This window comes from Lolium perenne, chromosome 3, assembly GCF_019359855.2.
Source record: "Lolium perenne isolate Kyuss_39 chromosome 3, Kyuss_2.0, whole genome shotgun sequence".
NCBI lineage: Eukaryota > Viridiplantae > Streptophyta > Magnoliopsida > Poales > Poaceae > Lolium > Lolium perenne.
In genome coordinates, this window is record NC_067246.2 from 241,034,358 (window position 1) to 241,057,620 (window position 23,263).

The window sequence follows — 23,263 nt, forward strand, 5'->3', positions numbered from 1 at the left end:
CTTCCTCCATCTTCTTCATCTGCTCCTCCTGGGCCTTGACAGTGGCCTCGAGTGCTGCTATCTTCGCGCGGAGGCGGGTGATAGTGGCATCCTTCTTCGCCCGCTGCTGGCGGAGAGTCCTGCGGTCGTTGGCGAGCATCTTGATGGCGTCTCCTTGCTCGATGATGCGGGCGTGAGTCTGGTTGGCGTACTCACGGGAGTGGTCGAGATCCTGCTGAGTGTGGTACAGCATGAAATCGAGATGCTCCACATGGTGCTTCAGCTCCGGGTGGGATGGCATGTCCATGGGCTCTCCAGCAGAGTTACGCCTCGCGAGGTGGGAAAAGCGAGGGTCCTTGAGTGCCTCCCCGCTCATCCCGCACAGGCGTGCGAGTCCCTCCTGAAGGGCGTGGGCAAGTCCGTCCAGCCAGTTGCTCTCCATGAAGGAGAAGAGGATCCTCTCAGAAGTGGGAGGCTCCATCTTGCCCCTCAAGTCAGCGGTGATGATCCACTGCAGCTCGCCTCCTGGCTGGTCCGTGATCTGAGATCCGTGGAACTCTGGGTGCGGGCGACCAAGGTGGTCGGACAGGGCGTTGAGGTTGTGCTCGAAGATCAAGCTTCCCCCATTCCCAAGCTGGTAAAACTTCTTGTTCACGGGCTCCATCTGAAAGTGAAGTAAAGGATTACGTTAGAGAAGTGAACAAGTGTGGCAAAATTTTAGTTATATTTCTAAGGAAGAGCATGACTTCTTGTTTTTCCAAAGAACTCAAGGAGAAGACAAGGACTTAAATTTTCAGAAGTACTTCATTCCTTTTTTTTTGAAACTAAATTTTCAGAACGTCCATTTCTAACTAGGGTCTCCTAAGGTCAAACAATGGCTCTGATACCAACTTGTCAACACCCGGATTTTTAAGTCCGGATGCCTATTATGTCATACATCGCAATCCCAGGAAATCATTGTTGCGAGGCATAATAGTTAAGTATCACAGTCATCATTCATTACAAACCATAATGTCTTACAAATTGGAATCACATGATCCATATTACACAAATAGTTGATCTAATGATCAACGAACAAACACAAGTTCATAACGGAAGCGTAAGATACAAGGACTCTCTAGTCCACAGGCCAACGCTTGACGTTAGAAGCTCCTAGTTGTGGTAGACGTCCTGCTGATCGTCATCCTCGTACTGCTGCTCGGCTTCATATTCTGGCCATTTGAATAGCCAGGGACAAAGCCGTGAGTACTTTAAGTACTCGCAATCCAATACTAAAGTAAGTACTAACATTACTATTGAGAGTGTTCTAAGCTCTAAGTTTATTTGCATAAAGCCAATTTTATTTGATAAACATTTTTGTAAACAACTCCTCATGTGCTAACCAACTCAAGTGGGAACATTAGTGTCATTCCCACAACTCAGTTGTGATTCAAATTCATAGTCACCATTCAAGTTCAAGTTCAAAAACACCAGTCACAAGGATATAAATTCTGATGACGGAAACAGTATGGCCTTTCCAATTGTCCATATCCGCGGACGCGGCTATTCGAATAGTTCTACACTCTGCAGAGGTTGCACACTTGTGCCACAACATTTGATTACATCCGTCAGGGGTAAAACCCCGAATAATCGTAACTCAGTACGCGGATCATCAACCGTTAACCTTTCACTTACACACCCTAGTATAGGCACCTCTCCCCATGAGCTTGGCCTCCCGGTGAAAACCAAGCTGTTAACCGGGGCTTGCACGAGCTTGGCCGTACAATTCACCTCAATTCACATCATTTCTCAACAACGGAGGCAGCCTCAAGCGTAACCCCTATGACGTGTGTTCAGAGGGAACCCATACTAGGACACATAAATTTCCAGCTAAGCCTTACCCATAATCAGGTATTGTGGGGGTACTTAATATTGGTAAGGTATCGCATCCAACTCAATCATCAGTTTTTAGCCCAAACTCACCAAGTCAAAAATCATGTCATATTCACCTTCAAAAATCTTTCAATGGAAATGACTCATCATTCCAAGGTTTTCACCATCAGCATTTCATAGACACATGTTCCCATCTAGAGTAGTCATTTTTAATTTAGCACTAGCAACTATGTATGAGGGGTGCTAAGTACTTGCTTTGCTTCTAGGCTAAGTTTGATACTCTTGTACTAACTCAATACTAACCCAGTAAATCATAATTCAAAAAGTACTTTGATAAAACAAAGGTAAATAAAGCTTGTAAAGCAAAACTGGGAAATAGGATCATAAGCATAAAGTAAATGGAGTAATGCCTTGCTCATGGTGAGCTTTGCACTTTGCAAGAGTATTATCTTGCCTTGGTTGGGGAATTGGTCAAAGTGGTCTTCTTCTCCTTGGAAGTAGACCTCCTCCTCCTCCTGGTACTCCTCGGTACTAGCGTCTAAAATACAAATACGGAGTACACAATCATCACACCAAACTAATTTACTAAACTAGGCACACTCAAGAGCTACACACTTTAAACTAGCATTACCTATTACTATTAAGTTGGTGGATGTGTTTTTCTTATTATTTAAGAAAAATAATTTCCTCTCATACTAAACTTAAATGTTACTTTGAATTATTCAGAGAAATAATTTCCTCTCATTATCTTATTAAGATTTAATTTCTCTTATGCATAATATGTGACCTAGGTTGACCCAAGTCAACCTCTTCACACTTATCATTTTGAGAAAATGATTTAAATGAGGTGAGCACCTCATACAATTTAATTCTAGTATATCAAAGATTTAAAATCACCAACAATTCCTATGAGACCTAAATGACCAGAGTCTCTACTTCATTTGGAATTGGTGGTGAAAAGATTTAAATGAGAGAAACTCTCCCATAAGATTTCTTAATAGTTTTGGACAATATCTTTGACTAGAAATAGCCATAAAGTCATTTAAATCAACTAAACCATGATCATTCAAAGGAAGCATGGCATATTTTTATAGAAACAATTAGTATAAGTGAAATGTGAATTATTGGAGGTGGAATTAACTGAAAAGCATTTATGGTTGATTTTTAAGAATTTTTATAAGGCAGAAAAGTCTCTGCCTTGTTTATTTTGTCATTTTAATTCTACAATAGATCTAGGGTTCTATCCAGTGGCATTGTGTAGATAAAATCCTAAGCTTTCCAAAAATATAAAGTTTGTAAAATTTGGCCGAGTGGATTTGTCCCTATTGAATTTCAAATTTTGCATCAGATTAGGGTATTTTTCTATTTTCCAAAATTGAATTCAAACTGTGGGCTGGCGCGGGAAACTAACTGGGCTGCAGAAAAAAAAAGAATTGGGCCGGCCCAGTACTGCGTCCAGCGCAGGGGGCCAGCTGACAAGGTGGGGGCCACCTGTCTGTGGGCTGTAACGCCCGAAGCGGTACGGGGAGAGGAGAGCCGTGCGATTAGAACGCGATCGCACGGTCGAGAAGCGTCGTCGTCGACGACGAGCGAGGGACTCACTGGCGGCGGCGGTAGGGGGTCGGCGAGCTCGTCGGAGCTCTGGCGGTCATCGGAGATGTGCGCAGGTACTTTGTCGAGGGCGAGGATCTCCCTGGTAGCAGCAGCTCGTCCTGGGGTGGCCTCCTGCTCCGGCGAACTCCGTGTACTGGCGGCGGCGGCGAGCTTGCGATTGGAGGCCTCCGGTGACTAATTGGTGGAATTGAGGTGGCGAGGAGTGCTGTGAGGATGAGAGGAAGAGAATGGTGTGCTCAATTTGGTGGGAGGGGCTCCCCTTTTATAGCGGCGAGAGGTGGCAGTGGGGCGGAGCTAGGGTCGCCGTTGTCGTCGTCGGTCCAGGGCTGCGAAGGGCCAAGGCGTGGGCGCGTACGGTTGCTGGTGTCCTGGCGAGGCTGACGCGCGTGATCGTGGCGCATCCGAGGCTCTGCAGCGATGGCGCGCTTGACGGGAGGGCTCGGGCCATGGCGGACAGGCGTCGTCGTGGTCGTCACGGCTGACGTTCCCGCAGGCTAGTGGGCGTGTCCAGGCGGTCCAGTGAGCTGTCGTGCTTCGACTGGTGCTGAGAGGAGGGGTCGAGGTGGCGCAAGGACGTGGGCGTCAGCGCGCTCTGGCGCGTCCAGGGTGAACGCCATGCGCGCTCTGGCGCGGCATGGGCGAGTTCTGGGCGTGTCTGGGTGCTCGTGTGCTGACGCGTGCGAGCTCGGTCTCGGTCAAGGGATGGCATGAGCGTGTCCAGGGAGGTGAGAGGAAGCCAGTGGACATGAGGGTTCGAGCCAGAGGTGGCCAGAGGCAATGGTGGCATGATGGTGGCATGCCATGCCACGGCATGGCATGGTTTGGTTGATTAAATCAAACAATGGCCAGTGCAAGTGGTGGAACTGATGTTGTGAAGTGAGAGGAGGGTCCAGGGGTTGCTGTGGTGGCTTAGGTTGGACTTGGTCCTCTCCAATTTTCAGTATGGGCAACAATTATACCCCTGCCTGCAAGCTGTTCGATCAAATGCCCGAAAGAAAATAATTTTTGAATTTTGAAATTCTTTTTGGTGGGTTGTAATCATATATTAAAAGGAGCATTTTGGTGGTGGTGGTGATCAAAATGGAATTGAGATGCAGAATCACATTTTGCATATGATCTTGCATATGTGAATTTGTTCCAACTTTGCTTGATTCTCATTTGAATTTGGTAAAGAATTTGGGGTGGTGGTTTTGGGCAAAGTTGAAGTGCTTGATGTTGTCTTGGATGAGGTGAAAAGGGTTGACAAAGTGTATAAGTGAAAAGTAAAAATCCAGGGGCTCAAAGTGGGCATCAGGGTAAAATTGACACATATGACCATAATCATATGTGAGCTCCATTTTGATTTAATTTTGTTTTGAATTGAGTTTGATTGATTCTTTAAGTGTTAAAAGGTGTTTAGTATCCATTTACAACTAATGGTGCAAACCAAAATGGCCTAGATCAAAGATTTGTAAAAATGGCATAGGCCATATGTGAGTGTGAAGTTGATTTTTAGAAGTTCTTTTCTATTTTACTTTTATTTGACTTTGGTTGATCAAGTGATCATTGCTAGGGTTTTAGAGTGAGACTAACACACAAACAAGCATCATGGCAAGAGCACACTCAAATAAATTAATAAGGTGAGCTAATATGCATAGTCCTATATGATGAGAAAAAGTTTTTGTTGGCTCTGATTTTTGGATTCTTGAATTTTTCTCTTGTTCCTTTTTATTGAAAACTTGGGATGTTACACTCTCATAACGGCTATATGGTAGGCTGTGTTGATAGTTCTGGCTTCCCCTGCTGGCATTACTACGCTCATTCCCAAAGATTCGGGAAGTCGCAGTCCTACCCTACACTTTGCCAATACAGTACCATCGTAGTACATGTATTTCTTTACTTGGATCTGGGGATCACACCCAAATTCAAGTAACATGGCACGTAGAATATCTGCAAGTCCTCCTTCATATTCACTTAGTGTGGAATCCATCACTTTCACGTTTCGTCCGGGACGTGAACTTGCCATGTTGGCTGTAGAAATAGAAAGATTATAAGATTAGTAATAATGCATTATAATAGAGATAATAAAGAATTATCGCACTAAAAGATATGATTGTTGTATTCTCAATTGAATATACACCATATTTTTAGAGAATTCTTTACTAGTCCTATTTGACTCCTAACGTTTGGTCCCATTTACTAGGTTCCAACCTAAGGTCAAAGCTTTTGCTCTGATACCAACTGTGGTGACCCTGCATACCACTGCATGTTGTAGTATGCTAGTCGTTGATATAACATTCACGAAGTACCATTCCGCAAATATTACATCCCTCAGAGTAGTACAACAGAACATAGCAGGTCCATAACTCATTCATTTAATATTACAATAATCATACATATATCGTCTCGAAGCTCCTCTTGGGTCCTAAGAGGAATACTCCTGGGTTCGAGGCGAACCCAACATAGCTTACAATATAGATGTCTCATTAAGTCGTACATTTATTCGCTCGAGCAGCTAAATCCTAAGAGTTCGGGCTGCTCGACTACTACTACTACTTGATGTTTCTAGGCTTGGTCTCCTCCGGAAGCCTTCCCGGTTCCGTAGACGATGAGGTAGTCTACGCCCTCGATACCTCCAGAGAGGTCTGGTTCTTCATAGCCGATGATCTCGGCTCCTTCATTGTTGTCGTAGTCCTCCTCCAGACGATTCAGACAATCTAAGCATGGGATTTAAGAGTGGTATGAGTACGAGCATACTCAACAAGTTCATTATAGATAAGAGGTGTTTAATGCACTAGCTACGATATTAGACCTGAAAGTCTAATACCAATGCAGGTTTCGATAAACATTTCTTCAAGAGATTGCTTTTATTCCAAAGAGCTATGTCCGTCAGCCTTCACCGGTTTACTAGAACTTCATGGAGCTCCTTTCTGGCCGCGTTCGTAGTTCCATATCCCGGAACAGGGAGTGACAGGTCACAGTTCTTTACACTCTGCAGAGGTGTGTTGCTTTACCCATAAGAGATCTTAACCTTGGTGCCAACCGGGCAGCTTTCCCGTCCACACTTCCTTCGGTGTGAGGCCCGGTATAAGGTCATAGCCAATCATATTCCTCCGCTACCTCGCACACCCACCCTTTGTTGCAAACCCCGACCATGGGTCCTCATCGGTCCACTTACACCATTTAAGGACGGACCCCGACCACGACAACAGCCTGGGATCGAACCAAACTCCTTCGCCGGTAGCTGCAACCCATCATAGACCACATTACCGTGGGGAATTAGAGTGGGATCCCCACCCTCAAGTTGTTCCGCAAGCCGCAACCGCTACGGTATGCAAAGCATAACCGTGGGGACTTAGAATGGGTTCCCCACCCACAAGTTGCTCCGCAAGATACAACTGCTACGGTAAGCGCATCCGTTGATGTACAAGAGGTGGAAATACGATTGACTAGTCCGTCCCATTTCAGATCTTATGGTTAACACGGTTATTACGGTACAAGAATCACTGGCGACATTTGTTGTTTAATCCTAGATGGATATAATCCCTTGCAATGGAACCTCCACCATATCAACACAATCCATGGTTCCATTGCCCACCACATAGTCATATTCATAGTTATGAAAGTAGTGGTTTTGGTTTTGGTTTTGATGCAATAGTGATAACCATAGTACTTTGCAAGTAATTTGATAGAAATACTCAAATGACATGAGCAAGTGATGAACTTGCCTGAACACTGCAAAGTTTTGCAGTTGGATGGTGTGGACTGACCCTTGTCCTCTGTCTCTGAAAAATAGCATCATTGTCCGATAAGGGCAATGGTTAAAGAAGCGATTATACATGCTTTTCATTTTTAGGGTTTGTTCCCCCCTTTCCGATGTCTTATTATTTTATGTGAGAGGTAATTACTAAGAATGATTTGGAGATACTTGTTTTAGGGTAAATACAACCTTGAAATGTTGTCAAGGTGTTTTAAAAGTCCAATTGCATTAATGGACTATTTTCTTTATTGAAAATAATATGTGTGATTTAAATCATTATTTAAATCATCAAATTAAGACTTATTCTTAATTATCTTCAAAAATTCTCTTTGATATTTTATTTGGATAGAGAATTTTATGCTGATTTATTTTCATATTTTTAATTATTTTTTAGAGCTCTTTTCAATTTTCTATTGAATTTCAAAGTTTCTGGTTTTTATTGAATTGTGAAAAGTCACAACTGCCCCTGGGCCCACCTGTCAGTGGAGCCCAGTGGGTTGGGTTAGACCAGCTCGGGTCCAACCGACCCGAGCGGTCGCTCACTCCCTCACCTCCTCGCACCGCCTCGACCTAACCCTAATCCCCTTTCGCTCTCTGGCGACCTGTGTCGCCCTCACCGTCGTCGGCCGATTCCGGCGGTCTCCGGCCGCCATGGCCCACGCCATGGGGCGCAATCGAACCGCCAGATGCTGGCGATCCCTTCCATCCGCGTCGATCTGGAGCTGACGCTGCTCCCGCTCGTCCTCGACCCCCTTCGCCATGGTTAGGGTTGCGGGATCCGCGTGATCCCGCGGCTCCCCGAGCCCCTGGCGTGATGGCGCCGCCGTGGCTGTGCTGCCATGATGGGGTGGTGCTGTGGCACCTCCATGGCCTGGCGCCGCCGCGCTGTGGCGTGTGCCGCCATGGCCGCCATGGTCGTCTGCCTTCTCGACCCCGGTACGTTCGCCATCTCTCCCTTTCTCTCATGTGCTTGTTCTCCTTCCTCCTTCCTTAGCTCTGGTCACAGCCTCTCCTCCTCATGGAGAGGCTAGCCGTGCTCATGCTGCTCTGTGGCCGTGCTTACTGCTGCTCTTTGTCTTTGCGTGTCTTTGTTGATGCCGATGTCTTGCTTGTCTTCTTGTGCAAGATTGCTAAGCTATGTGCCTGTGAAAGCTTGCTTTACTTGCTAGAATTTCTTCCCTGTGCCTCTGTTCTTGTTTCTATGCTTGCCTGGCACTCATGTGTATTCATATATGCTTCAATGTCTTAATTGCAGTATGCAAATCTTGCAATTTTGCAAGTGCCTGAGCTTCTGTGGCTAGTTCTTGTGCTTAAATTCATGAGCATGCTCATCTGAGCATTGCTGTTGGCCTACTGGTATGATTTAGTGATGAGCACTAAGTGCTTTACTTGTTTATCATGATCCAGTGGTTCCTCCAACCTTGGATGTGCTTCTGGATACAATCATATGATTATCCATTTGGTTATCTGTGAAGCAACAGTGGATTATGTGTGGCTATTTAATTATCTGGTACTATGCTTTGCTGATCAGTGATGCTCTAATATGTATTGGCATGCTATAGCAAGCCCTGATGATCATCTGATCATTTCTGGTTTGTGAATTAGTGGGTGCCCCTCTCTGTGACTCACTGGTGCTCATTCAGTGCTATGTGTGCTTCTTACAGACTTAGTCTGGGTGTGCTGGTGCTTGTCCAAGCCTCAGTGACTGTGTGCAATGATCCTTTGGATCATCTGCAAGACCCTGTGCATCAGTAGCTTATCTGTTTCATTTATCTGCTTAATTTGCTTTGTTATTTGGATAAATGATGTGAACTGTAACACAGTGATGATCATATCAATTGATTTACTTGGGCTAGAGGGATGCCATCAATTGTTGGGGACCCTAGCCCATTCTGAACCCACTTGGTTGATGATGCATGTGTAAGGCTTAACTGTTTGGATTGATGGTGTGGTTGAGGTAACCCTGACAGTAATTCCTTGCTGTTAGGGTGGCTCCCACCAGTGTTGGCTTACTTTGATGAATAGATTCTCACTGGCTAATTACTTGGTGATTACCAGTGACTTTGATGTTGATAAACAAGATAGGCACATGTTGCCTATCAGTCTGATGGTTTAGCTAGACTAATAGGTGCTTGGTGAATCTGGGTGGCTATATAGGATTAAATCCATGCTGGGTCACAACCAGTGTTCCCTGGTTTGATTTCCTTCTAGCCTTAGTTGTACTTGCTGGCACCAATTGGTTTAGTAACCAAATGATGATACATCCAGGGTTTCATACCCTTTTTGCTTCTGTGTGATTGGTGCATATGCTTATATATGAACAAAACCATCTGGTTTGTTCATGATGCTTGGTATACCTCACTCCAGCTCCTAGAATTTGGTGTTGGTGTAGAGGGTTTGCTTCTGTGTTGATCTTATGGTTGATTTGCTTGCCCTGCTCCTCATGGTGAGCTTGATGCTTGATTTAATTCAGTGGTGTGATGGAGCAGGTTGAACAGTGAAGCTGTTCTTCCTGTTCTAGCTGTTCTTGGTGTTCTTGGTGGCTTACCAGTGCAGTTCTGTCGATGACAATGGTTAGGGTTTACTGTGGAGACTTTATATGATCTCCACCTTCATCTCTGGTCGACAACAAGGCCTGGCAGCCTGTTGTGACTCACCAGCTGTGTGTGTGTGGTGTGCTGCATGCACACTGCTGTGTGAGCAGCCTAGCTGTGTGTGTGTGCTAGTGCTGTGCACTTGGACTTGGTTCTGTCTGTGGCATGGATCTGCTCGGCAGAGACTTGATCATATCCTATTCATTTTAATTGTTTGCTAACCTGCCAAGTGGCTTTGTCACTTGGCTTAATGATCTGGTTGTTGTGTGTGTGTGCAGGGATCAAGAAGATGCTCAAGATGAACTCAAGATCATCTTGATCAAAGAATTCATGAAGATCACAATGTAGTTTAGGTCATTTAAATAACTTGTAATTTTCCTTTTTCTGTTTCTATTTATTCAATTCTTGTAATGTGTTGTAATTCCATAATTCAATTCTGAATATTGTAAAGACAATGTATTATGTGTGTAATTATCAATAAAACTCAAGTTTTTCCTTAATGAGCTTAATGTAATTATTGTATTACTTATATTCTTGCTCTATGATAATTGTTTGTTAAATTATCTCAAATTTGAATTATGTGATGATCATTTGATGTTTGAATTTGAATTTCAAATTAAAATTTGGTTTGAATTCATTCAAACAACTTAACTTGTAATTCAATCATGCAACTTATGATTTCAATGCAATTCCACTTCTCTCTTCTCAAAACCCTAATTTAGATAAGTAGGAACAAGTTTATCGCACTCTCGAAACCCTAACCCTGTAGGATGTCGAGAGAGAAACCTATCCCCCTTCGATGCAGTTTTGTTTTAAAAGCGCGAAATTTTCCCGTAAATTACAATGCAATGCACATCCCTTTCTAAAATTTACCCATCGATCGTCTCTAAACCTGGGACATTACATTTTCAATATTTGATTTTAACTTTCTGAATCTATCTGGGCGGGGGGGGGGGGGGGGGGCCGTGTGAGAGCAGCATCCCTAAATAGAGGATGCAGTGCCAACGCATTCCATATGGTAGTGGCGGCGCATGCTCTTACTGCTGCCAACGCATTCCATATGGTAGTGGCGGCGCATGCTCTTACTGCCGTCGATGTCACGGGACGTGCATCACGTTCTTTGCCACACGTAGCTGTCGAAGAAATTGTCCAATTTATTTTTCGATGAAATAGTATATAATGCCATGCCAGGCATGTCCATGCCTGGCATTTTTGCCACGATAACATTTTATGGGCGGCGACGCTAGCTTTATAATAAGATCTATATTTCGGAACGGAACTACTCCAATACAAGTCTAGCACAATACATCAAAAATATCTATAATTCATTGTTCGACAGAATTGGTATCTGCAAACGCCGATTAGATAATAATTACCGTGATCCTACAATTGATGATACCCTCCCGCTCAACAAAATCAACATGGAAAAAAAATAGTCTTGATCCAGCAACTACGCGAAACTAGTAAACGGGAAAGTAGATTCGCAAAAAAAAAAGGGAAAGTAGTTGGGATGGACCGAAACTGAAAAATTGGCTCGAGCGCGACTAAATCAGGAGTTACTACTTGTGTGCGATAAAAACATAACAATCAATCAAACGCTTAGTCATGTCTGTTACCATGCTTGGTATCGCCTTCTTGAACACCATAGTGGTCCATGATACTGTGCTCCCCATTGTTGTGATCATTGACGTAGTCAGTGGCGGACCTAGGACAAAGTTGACCCGTTGTCCTCAAATAAGTGATGCATGTTCTTGGTTTTAACTTTTAAGTTAGGGTGTCACACACTAAATGTACTTAGGCCTCGTTCGTTTCATCCCATCCCGGCCGGAATCGGCGCCCAAACCCGGTGGGTCGGCCGGGATGGTAGCCCCGCGTTTTAATCCCGGTCTCGATTTAAAAATCTATTCGGTTAAAACCCGTCGGTGTTTCACCCCGCCCGGTTTTCCCAGAAAACCTCCCAATCCACCGGGTTTTAAAAAATCTTCACCCCAACCGTGGATGGCATCCCGGAGAAAACAGAAGTCAATCGAGAGCTTCGTCCCTCTCGCGACAGCGGCGGTGGCAGTGACGCGATGGAGAAGACGGCGGGCGGCGGGCGCACAACCAACTGGAGGAGAGGGGCTCCTCTAGTCTCGTCTCCGGCATCTCCCCCTCCCCCGCACTCGACGCCGCCACGGAGCCGGGCCCGAAGATCGCCCTCGAGAAGCTCAAGATCTCCGCGCCGCCATGGCTTCCCCAAGCGCTGCCATCGCTTTCCGCCCCGACATCCGCACAAGCAGCGCTCGCGTGTGGGGACAAACACAGCCAGCCGGGCGAGCTGGTTGTCACGATGGCGGTTAGCTGCTAGTCCCGTTCCTGGTTGTTGGGGATTCAATAGGCGAGGCAGTAGGGGCACGACGGTCCTCGGCCATGGCGGACGTGACGGAGCCCTTCGCCCTGCTGCTCCCCTCGGCCAGCTCCGCGTTGTCTGTGCTGCTTATGGTGTGCGCTGCCTGCTGCTATTTGTGGGATAAGGGGATTAACCAAACGGCAATTGAAAGCAGAGATATGGTGAGGGAAGTTAGTGGGGATTTGGGTGGTCGATTGGGGTTCACCCAAACTCTCCCGGTGTTGATTCCACTAGTGGATCTAAACCCGCACAACCGAACGAAGCCTTAGGGTGTGTTTGGTAGCCCGGTCCAACAGAGAACAACTATCTGCCTTCATACAAGCTGACCCTAACTTGGTTGAACATAGATTTTCTTGTATGTTTGGTAGGTCGGGCCAACCGAGATATGTTGAGTGCATCTATTGTTTGGTAGGTTGTATGTGTTAAGAATAGCTGAGGTTGTCTAAAATTTGCACAAAGACCACTGCATATAAAAATGAAACGAGATCCAGTCCACATGTACACAAAATAACCAATAAGGTCCCTGTAAATAGGGAAAAAAAAGCAATCGGGTCCCTCAAGAGGAACCCTGGCCGGAGCTCCCTCGCCCACGCCGGAGCTCGTCAGTGGCGGCCTTGACTGCGCTCTGCCGTGGCGGCGCTCGTCAGTGGCGGCGCTCGTCCGTTGTCCGTCGTTCGTCGCGGAACTCGGCCGTGGCGGCGCTCGGGCGTGACGGAGCTGTCCCTCGAGGAAGCACGGCGGCGCTGGCTAGCGGCGCTCGGTCGCGGAGGCGCTCGGCCGCGGCGGCGCTCGGCCGTGGCGGAGCTTTCCCGAGGAAGCGCGGCGGCGCCGGCGGCGGAGCTCGGCCGTGGCGGAGCCTCCCTCGAGGAAGCGGCGGCGCAGGCCCTCGCCGTGGCCATGGAGGCGCTCGTCTGCGCGGCTGTGGTGGAGCCGGCCCTCGCCGTGGCCATGGAGGCGCTCGTCTGCGAGGCCCTTGGCGGCGGCGCGAGGCTGTGGAGGCGGCGCGAGACCGCGGCGGCGCGCGAGGTTGTGGAGGCGATGAGGAGGAGGCGGTCGTGGATGGAATACGGGGGCAAATGGGCCTGCGGGGCTGTGACCCCTAGCTGGCTGCCTCGCGCACGCGGCCCGCGGTGGCTTTTTCCGTATGAGCTCAGCTCGGTTGAGTAGAGAAGCTCGATCTGAGCTTCGCTCTCCGGTAGGGCTAAGGCCTCTTTTTCGTATCATGTGGGCAGTGCCCAGTTGACCCGAGCCGGTCTAACAAACAACATCTCTTGGAAAAAAGTGGGATGAGGTGAGAAAATCTGAGCTCCCCCAGTCTACCAAACAGGCCCTTAGTGTATGCTACAAGAAAAATTCTCTTACCCGGGGCCATGTCACACCCGCTAGCTACGCCTAGGTCCGCCTCTGGATATCACCTCCTCCCAGTTACCATGTTCCATGCCAATGGGGCTCAGCTCAACCCCTCTCTCCACGATGTGATACGATCCGATATGATCATCTCCAGTGTCAAACATCAGATACTTTCTCTCTGCAGAGGCTAACACATCTGATACTCACGCGGACCTGACATGATAAAGAAGCACACTGCCGAAAGGAAGGCCAGAAAGGACTGGGAACGACCGCGTTCCTCCGTTGCTCCAAAAGGCACCCAGTGGAGACAGCGATGTGAACGCGAGCCGAACCCGATGCTACTCCGAAAGAAAGGCTTCGTACGACGGACTGGACGGACGGACGATCGGCGTCTGCTTTAGCCGCAACGGCCGACGGACGAGAGGCGGCGATCGGCGTCTTCCATTGCCGCAGCCACCAGCGACGGTGACGCCGCCCAGTCAGGCGAGCAGCCCGACATAGTGTAACTGTTGATCTCCATCAGACAAACTGACCTTATTTCGTCACCTGGAACACTTTATGCTAAAGTCTTTGCATAGAAATGCATTGCAAGTGGCATTTCTGCCTCTTGGGTGCTTGATTTGGTCAGTGAAACTGCATTGCAAGAGTGGAATGCTATGCGCTCAAGCCCATCCGTCGGCTACAGCGGCCAGGAGGGATAAGGATCAACTCCATGATCACCAAAGCGTACATCCTAAGATAATTTAGTTATGAACTATAGCCAACGGTCCATCGCAAAGCCATTACGGCATAGAAATGGCAATCAGCATATACCTTTCTTTCTTTCTGCCCCCATGAACAACTCAACGTCGCACCATGCACTGATGAAGTACAACCTCATCTAGGCACAACACAACATATCTCAGATACGTCCGGCTACCCAGACCCTTCAAGGCTTCAATTCATCACTACAAGCCTGTCACACACAAGTGCCAAGCCTCTCCAAAAATGTTGTTCAGAACTGCCGAGTTTCAGTGTTCCTGTTCTAGATTGATCAGGCTGGCACAACAGCCACATGACTCATGTCGGTTACACTACACCAACCGAAGACACGAGTATAGCTCATGGAAGCAAGAACAATTCAGACACAATTCATGGGCACCGACATGTGAGTCGCCAATTGTAGCTATGACGCCTTGTGGCCTTGTAGGCGACACAATGGCATCCGCGCCAAGTCCACGCTGCCGGAATGACACAAAAAACTTGGAGCTACAAGGATGGGAGGTGCTGATCTGGATATGGCTCCATCGAATCTGTGCAAACAGGACAAGGGATTAATATTCAGACAATACAGGAGAATTTTCAGCTCATTCAAGAGTTCACGTTTACAAGCAAAATGGAACACACTATAGAGGCTGTGTAGTACATGGTAGTATTTTGCAAGATATTACACTCCAAATTTCTATTTTCGTTTGAACTGTTCATAGGTTGGTTTTGCTCACTTGAATGGTATTGCCTTTTGCAATCCCTATTTCTGTTTGCAGTAACAGATTTTACTGGGGTTGTCTAGGCCAAGCTAGAATTTATCGTCCAGGACACTAACCAAAAACAGATGTCCCAGGGAAGCTCCTGGAAAGGCACGACATAGCCAGGACACAAAGTAAACGGGCTCTGCTTGCCTGTGTGTGCTCTCTGCTATCGTATAGAGATTAGTGGCATGCATTGGTAACGTACAAATTCATTCCGAAGCAACAACCAAGATAAAAATATAGCCGTGAAGTGGTCTCCGGACGGCGTCTACTCCGCGCAGTCATGCTACAGACCTGTTCCATGGCTCGCTCCTCTCCCAGAGCTGCAAACTAATTTGGAAGACTTGGGCGCCGCCGCGCGCAAGTTTCACCATTGGCTTGCAGCACAGGACCGGTGCTAGACCGCCGACCTATGAGATTGCAGCGCCACGCTAAGTGCGTGCTCTGTGACCAGCTGCCTGAGACGATGCACAACCTCACCATGTCTTGCCCCTCCTCCCGGCAGGTTTGGCATGAGGTCCTGTCCTGGCTTAGACTGCCATGCCAACCACCGAGCGGCGAGGTTAGCCTCACCGACTGGTGGATCGATGCGCACAGAGACCTGCGGAAGCCGATGCGCAAGGGACTTGCCACCATCACCTTGTTGACCCCTGGATGATCTGGAAGCACAGGAGCGAAACCCTCGTGCAAAGCTTGCTTGCCAAGATCAAGGATGAGGCCAGGCTGTGGGTAACTGCGGGGGCCAAGGGCCTAAGGGATGTGTGGCCAACAACCTTGGATGTCCACTGATGTGTGTGGTTTTTTTCGGTTCACCTATGACCTCTTAGGAGGATTGTAAATCTGAACTCTATCTTTTCAATGCAATGAAACGCAATAGTCTACTGCGTTTTCTCAAAAAATATAGAGATGAAGAACTGAAGATGGCTGAAAGTCTAGAAGAAAAATCTTCAGGCAGAGAAGGCATATTCAGTAACAATTGTCAGCTCAGATAGTACATATTCAAGAGTTCACAATCAAAATGGAACAGATTATCTGGGGCTACATAGTATACATAATTACAGACAGAAGTAGAATAGCATCTGTCGAAATGGTAATATTAATCTCAACTGAATTATCAAGATAAAGAAACTTCTAACATCTTGAGCAGTGACTCTCTCATGCTGTTATTTTTACCCTACCAGTTTGGCAGACTTATTCAAAATAAAATCATGAGAAAAAATTGATATATGTGAAGATGACTCTGCCTCCTTATATTTATAAAATGGAAGTGGACAAGATGAGTCATGCTTGACTGTAATGACTGTTGTTCCTGAGGTAAATACTCCAAAGGTAAATTCGCTTTATATGTGTATTCATCCTCCATTACCTTGACCATGGAACTACACAAAAATAATTGCTCTGACCTATTATTTTTGTGATTTCACAGGGCCTACCTACAATAATAGTGGATGCATGAGCTATGTGGAAGATTGTTTCTCTTGCATGATTTCAAACGGAAGTTCGAAAAAACAAGACAGCGAATCACAATTATGTTCCTAAGCTTGGTTAATTTTCCCACAAGTACAAGAAAATAACCCATACTAGGTCATGTAACAAGAATGACCAAGGAAATAATGAACTATCAAGGATTAGACGAGTGTTATAACTACGAAGGACATAACCAGGTTGCGTCAGAAAGTTTACCACATCATATTGTCGGTGAAGACAACAACAATAATGGTGTGAAGAATTTTTGGTCCAATTTGAACACATTTTCAAGAACTTAAGAGCTAAAAGTAAGGTTATATATCTTATGTTTGGCTAGATATAATATAACCCTAAAGCATTACCAGAACAGAAATTGTTCCATAAGTGACATTGATCTCAACTGGAGCTGAAATATGCAGTGAAAGTCACACTTTTCTGTGTCTATTATCGTAATTTGCAATGTAAGTTGGATCACATAGCCAGACAGAGGCATGTAATAAAGTAATAAACAAAAATAAACTACTGGAAATTATTAGGTAGTGCTAAGTTAGTAGTTTCCTGTTGAGGACTTGATATATTTCCTATTTAAGAAAGCTTCATATATTACCAAGTAGTAAGTAACTTCTACTCCGTATATTATATTAGTTTCAAGGACAAAAAACTTTGAACTTGGGTCACGGAAGGGAAAAAGATCATACTAGTTAGGCTGATTTAATTCAAAACAACATCATGAGAAAAAAATGATATATGTGAAGATAAGTAAAACTTTTGTGCATCCTTACATTTGTAAAGTGCAATTGGAAAAGATGAGTCGTGCTTGACCGTAATGCTTTGTTCTTCAAGTAAGACACTCCAGAGGTAAACTGGATTATACTTACATTCCTTCTCCATTACCGTGACCATAGAACTATTCCCTGAAAATAATTACTGTGACCTAGTATTTTTGTCATTTTATGAAGCCTACAATAGTTGTCGACGCATGTGCTATGTGAAAGGTCATTTCTCTTCTATGACTCTTTAAAAGGGAGTTGGAATGAGCCCTGGAAATCTTCAAGTCTTGCTAAATTGGTGTAACAAACTTCTAGCTAAATCTCCTCTCTTTGTCTGGTTCTCTTAATAGAGCGTTTAAACCAAACATGAGAAAGAATCACAATTATGCTCCTCAGCTTGGTTAGCTTTCCCGCAGCCAGAAGAACAATAACCACTAGTAAACTGTGTATACAAGAACGATCAATTGCAAAAATGAACTACCAAGCATTAGACAAAAAGTTGCGTCATAACTATGAAGCATCAGGACATAACTAGGATGTAGCAGAAAGTTTACCATTTCATACTGTTGGTGAGGACAGCAACGATGGCCGGAAGTTGGTATATATGCGCGTCCTGGACAAGGCTGCCCCGAAAGGTTTCACGGAAACCCTCTGAACCTGCAATTCCTTGACATCCATGGAGAAATATTCCAGGTCTGGCATCTTGAAAGACGAGCCTACCCACCGTGCGGCATCAGCGCTTAGGAGGAGAAAGTAGCTCTCTGTTGAAGTCTTGATATAATGCAGGCACCCAGAACCTAGCGCAATTGTCCTCAGCATCTGCCACTGACCGGAACGCTCGCCCTTGTTCTGTCTAACGGTGTAGCAGAGATCAGGTTTGCCACCTGCAGGTTGATCGCGAATGCCAAACAACCCAAGATTGCCTTCCCTCGCCTCCAGGATGGCCACTCCAAGCGTACCCCATCCCTTGGATGGGAGGTCGGCGATGGAGAACTCCATCCTCCGGGTGTCGAGGACGAGCAAGTCTTTCCTTTTGGCCATGGTGGACTCCCAGTAGAAGCAGCCGTACGCGTAGTGGCGTCTGAGGAACGTCGGGTCCAGCGGCGAATTCGACGCCGTAGGCTCCTGCACCGACGAATCCACGGCCGACTCGCGCCTGCCGCGGAACAGCTCGCTCCAGCCCTTTTTTCGTTAATGGCGTTTCAAGACCTTCTATATTTTAAATATTGCCAAATTTCAAGACCTATGAACTTGGCTGATACAACAACCTCTATTGTTCAGCGATCGGGCCACAAAAGATACCAAACACTCCATGGCTTACGCTGAATTTATATGGAAAAGAAATTGTGACTTATCAGTATAGAGATTCCATTTAAACAAATAACTCAAGGAATAGTAGAACAAAGAATCTTGGGACAGCTTGATTCACAGAGGTTCACAGAGCGATCATGACGCAAAGCTGCCCTCACTCTTAAGTCCTTTGTAACTTCAGATAGTTCTACCCAAAAAATAATCTGGACGTTTATTCCAGCGAGTCTACATAAAAATACTACTCCGTAACATTTTTTTTAGAATTTCTGAGCTGAAATTGATTCCTTACAGAACGTATATGAACTAAACTACCTGTTGTTATTTGAAAACAGTCTAGATGCAGAACCTTACAATTCAACTACATTACAGCCACACATGAATAGATGGATAGTAATTATGTACCAGAAAAACGTATGGCGTAAAAGTGAAATTGCAAAGGCTTAAATGGTTGGCAACAATGAGAAGTCTGAAGAAACAATACTTTCAATTGCATATAGTGATGCATAGTTTATTTTGCAATAGACAGTAAGAAATAACTTGATGATGGAATTAGTAGGGAGGTTACCTTCCCACTGCATTCCAAGTTCTTTTAACTGAAAGCATGGATTTATTTTCAGCGGTGGTAAGTGGATTCAATGAAATTGTTATGCTTTAAAGATTCAGACGAAGATGGTAGTGAGGACATTGATTTATTCTATGTGCTTGAAGCCGATGACAACAATATCTCTGTTGAAGATGATGAGGCCATTAACTACAGTGAGCAAGCTAATGAACTGAATAGGAAAGTAAAGAATAAAATGCTTGGTGATGAAGAATTCGAAGCTTGCAATGTATCTGATGATTTCATTGTGCCAGAAGCATGTGTGATGCACGATGATGGAGAAGACTCACCATGTTATGACAGTGAAGATGAATCTTCATATTCAGAAAACAGTGATGGTGATGTGAAAACTAGGAGGACAAAGCATAGAGTATATGATGAAAGTGCTGAAACACAAGAACTGAACTTGGGCAGGCTTTCACTGGCAGCAGATAGTTCAAACAAGCTCTAATTAATTATGCATTGAAAAATACTCATCATTTGCTTTTTCTCAAGGATGAGAGGGCTAGAGTCGGTGTTAAGTATAATTGGCCTAGATGTCCATGGAGCATATATGGCTCAATCATCAGTAGGTCTACATGGTCATTGGTTGCTAGATATAATAATGTGCAGACTTGTATACCTACAAGGGACAGTAAACTAGTGACAAGTGTGGTCACTGATGAAAACATGTCAGACATATAAGAGATATATCCTAGCTAGAAGGTAGAGAAGATGCAAGAATTTCCAGTAGATGTTCTAGGACTGTAAATTCTTCTGACAAACATATTTCAACTAGAAGGCAGCCAAGTTAGCTCAACAGACCGAACAAGGTTCCAAAGACATGATGAAGACAGCTCCTGAATATTGGAGTATAGCTTTATTCTGGTTTGGTTCTTAAAACAATGCCATCATGAGATCAAGATTCTATCCAATTATCTCGCAGATGGAAATTATCAGGGAAAAAGTCACTCAGGATTCAGTAAAACAGGACAAAGTCACACGGCTAGAGTGGTACGAAATGTCCAAATATTTTCGAGAAGTTTAAGTTAAACATCAAGAGATCAACTATATTTCATGTTTTATGGAATGCAAAAGATGGTTTTGAAGAAGTGTAAGAATGTGAGCACAGAAGGGAGGATGAGGCGGACGGTCTTTGGCAATGAAAAGCAATCAGCACAAACATGGCAATATGTATCAAGAGTAGTTCCTGTGAAAGCCAGCATTAGATGTCCTTTTGTTCATATTAAAATCATGTTTTACTACTCTCTCCGATTCAAATTAATTGACTTAACTTTATCTAGATATGGAATATCTAGACTCGTTTGTTGATTACAAACATCCGTATCTAGACAAAATTGAGTTAATCTATATGGATCGGATAGAGTACTTTTGTTGGTCTGCAACTCAACTTAAGACTCTGTGTGTTACATACGGAAGATCATGTAATATTCACTGTGCATGATCATTTTATCGAGCCACGACCGAGAGTGCAGCTGCGTGCCAGTGGTACAAGGTGAGGTTGCAGTATGTATCGTAAGCCGAGAAGACGTTCAAAAGATTTGTTCCAGTCTGGTTTGGGATCCAAATCCGAGCTGCTCGTATTGCTTCCCATTTATGAAACGAAATCATACTGGTTCCAGTTTTTGCCGACTGATAATTTTCAGTATCAGACCTCAAACATTGATGCTTAGAGCATCTCCAGCCGCGTCCCCCAAAGCGTCCCCAAACCGCGCCGGATTGAGTGTTTGGGGGACGTGTTTTGTTCGTGCCGCCTTTGGGGGACGTCGCTCCCCAGCTGCGTCCCCCAAACGCCTCCCCCAAACATTTAAAATACTTTTTTTTGACATAGAACCATTTATCAAATATAGCATATGAATAAAAATGTTTGCGAGGAATGTTTTCAAATTAAATTACAACAAACAAGTAAACAAATATAATAAATATGGCTAGATGCTAGATCAAGGTGCCACGGTATTTCCTTTGATCCTCCACAAATGCTCAACGAGATCAGCTTGAAGTTGTTCATGAACATTGCTGTCACGGATCTCTGCGTGCATGGCGAGAAAATCAGCAAAATCTGCAGGCAACTCATGATCAACCTCCGCAAGAGGGCCTTCACACTCATAGGGACCAACATGTGACCTAGCATGATTCTTGCGGTCATCCTCGATGATCATGTTGTGCATGATCACACAAGCCTGCATCACTTCCCACATTTGGTCGTGAGACCAGCTTAGAGCAGGGTACCGGACAATGGCAAATTGTGCTTGAAGCACACCAAATGCCCGCTCGATATCCTTCCTGCAAGCCTCCTATCGCGTAGCAAAGTGGGAATTCTTCAGACCTGATGGATTCGAGATTGTTTTGACAAAAGTATCCCATTTTGGATATATACCATCGGCTAGATAATAGCCTTTGGTATATTCGTGGCCATTGATCTCATAGTTGCATGGTGGAGCATGCCCTTCCACTAGTCTGCTGAACACCGGAGACTGCTGCAACACGTTGATGTCATTGTGTGATCCCGCCATGCCAAAGAAAGAATGCCAAATCCACAGGTCATAATCTGCCACAGCTTCAAGCACCACACTGCAATATCCATGACGCTCTTTGTATATACCTTGCCAAGCAAACGGGCAGTTCTTCCATGCCCAGTGCATGCAATCGATGCTTCCAAGCATTCCAGGGAATCTTCTGGCAGCATTTTGTGCCATGATCCTTGCAGTCTCTTCCTCCGTTGGCCCTCTCAAATAGTATTTGTCAAACTTTCCCACCACAGCTCGGCAAAACTTGTACATGCACTCAATGGCAGTAGACTCACTCATGCGAAGGTAGTCGTCCTGTGTATCGGCAGGTGCTCCGTATGCAAGCATCCTCATGGCGGCGGTGCACTTCTGAATGGACGAGAACCCGACAACGCCTACAGCGTCGAGCTTGAGCTTGAAGTAGGGGTCGAACTCTCGAACGCCGTGGAGGATATTCATGAACAGCCCCTTGCTCATCCTGTACCGGCGCCGAAAATTTTCGGCATGTGTTGCATCATCGGCGAAGTAGTCGTTGTGCAGTATGGCATGCCCCTCCATCCTCTGTCGGGGCTTCGACCTTCTTCCCGGCCTTGATCCTCCGCGGCGCGGCCTCTTCCTCTTCTCCGCCTCAACGTCAACCATGTCCTGGAGGGGCGCGATGATCAGCAAATGCTCCCGCAGGTCGTCATCGAAGGCTTGCTCGTCCTCCAGCAGCAGGGCAAGCATCTCATCGTCGTTGTCCATGGCTAAAGCAAAATCAATGGTTAAAATTGTGCCGAGGCAGACGACGCAACAAACAACGGCCAATCGCGCCTACCTGGCAAGTCGTCGAGCACCTTATGTGCGCGGAGGTGGGGCGGATTTGACGGCGCGTTCTGGGACGCGCTGGCGAAGCGGCGGCGGCGGCACGACCCGCGGGAGCCCCAGCCGTGACAACGGTGCCGACTCTCAGCAGAGATCAGACGCTCAACCGGCCGGGAAATCCAGCGGCGGCGGTGGGGTGGGAGGCGCGGGAACGAAGGAGCGACGAGAAAAGAGGCGCAAACCAACGGTTTATGCAAATAGTCGCTGACATGTGGGAGCCCGCCTCGTTTTTCGGTGTGTCCGGCGTCCCCGGTGCGTCCCCTGTGGGACGGGGACGGGCTCGGGGCGCCGGACACCGTATCGGACCGCGCCGGACAAAAATGGGCTTTGGGGGACGCGGCTGGAAAGGTTTTTTGGTCCAGCGCGCCCCAAATCCCTTTAGGGGATGTTTTGGGGGACGCGGCTGGAGATGCTCTTACCCCTCGCACAAAGGGCAATTTGCAATCCTAAATACGGTCAGAGTCGTATCAGGTTTCTTTTTTTGTAAGACGAGCCATCAGCTTGGTGTAGGAAGGACATAATTAATTGCAACGTTGGAGTTTCTTAGGGTGTGTTTGGTAGCCCGGGGCTACTCAGAAAATCTCATCCCAACCGAGATATGGAGCAAAGAAGGCGTTTGTTAGCCCGGGTCAGGTCTTAGCAGCACTGCCCAACTCATACGAAAAAGGGCTCAGAGCCAGGCTGAGGAGGGAAGCTCA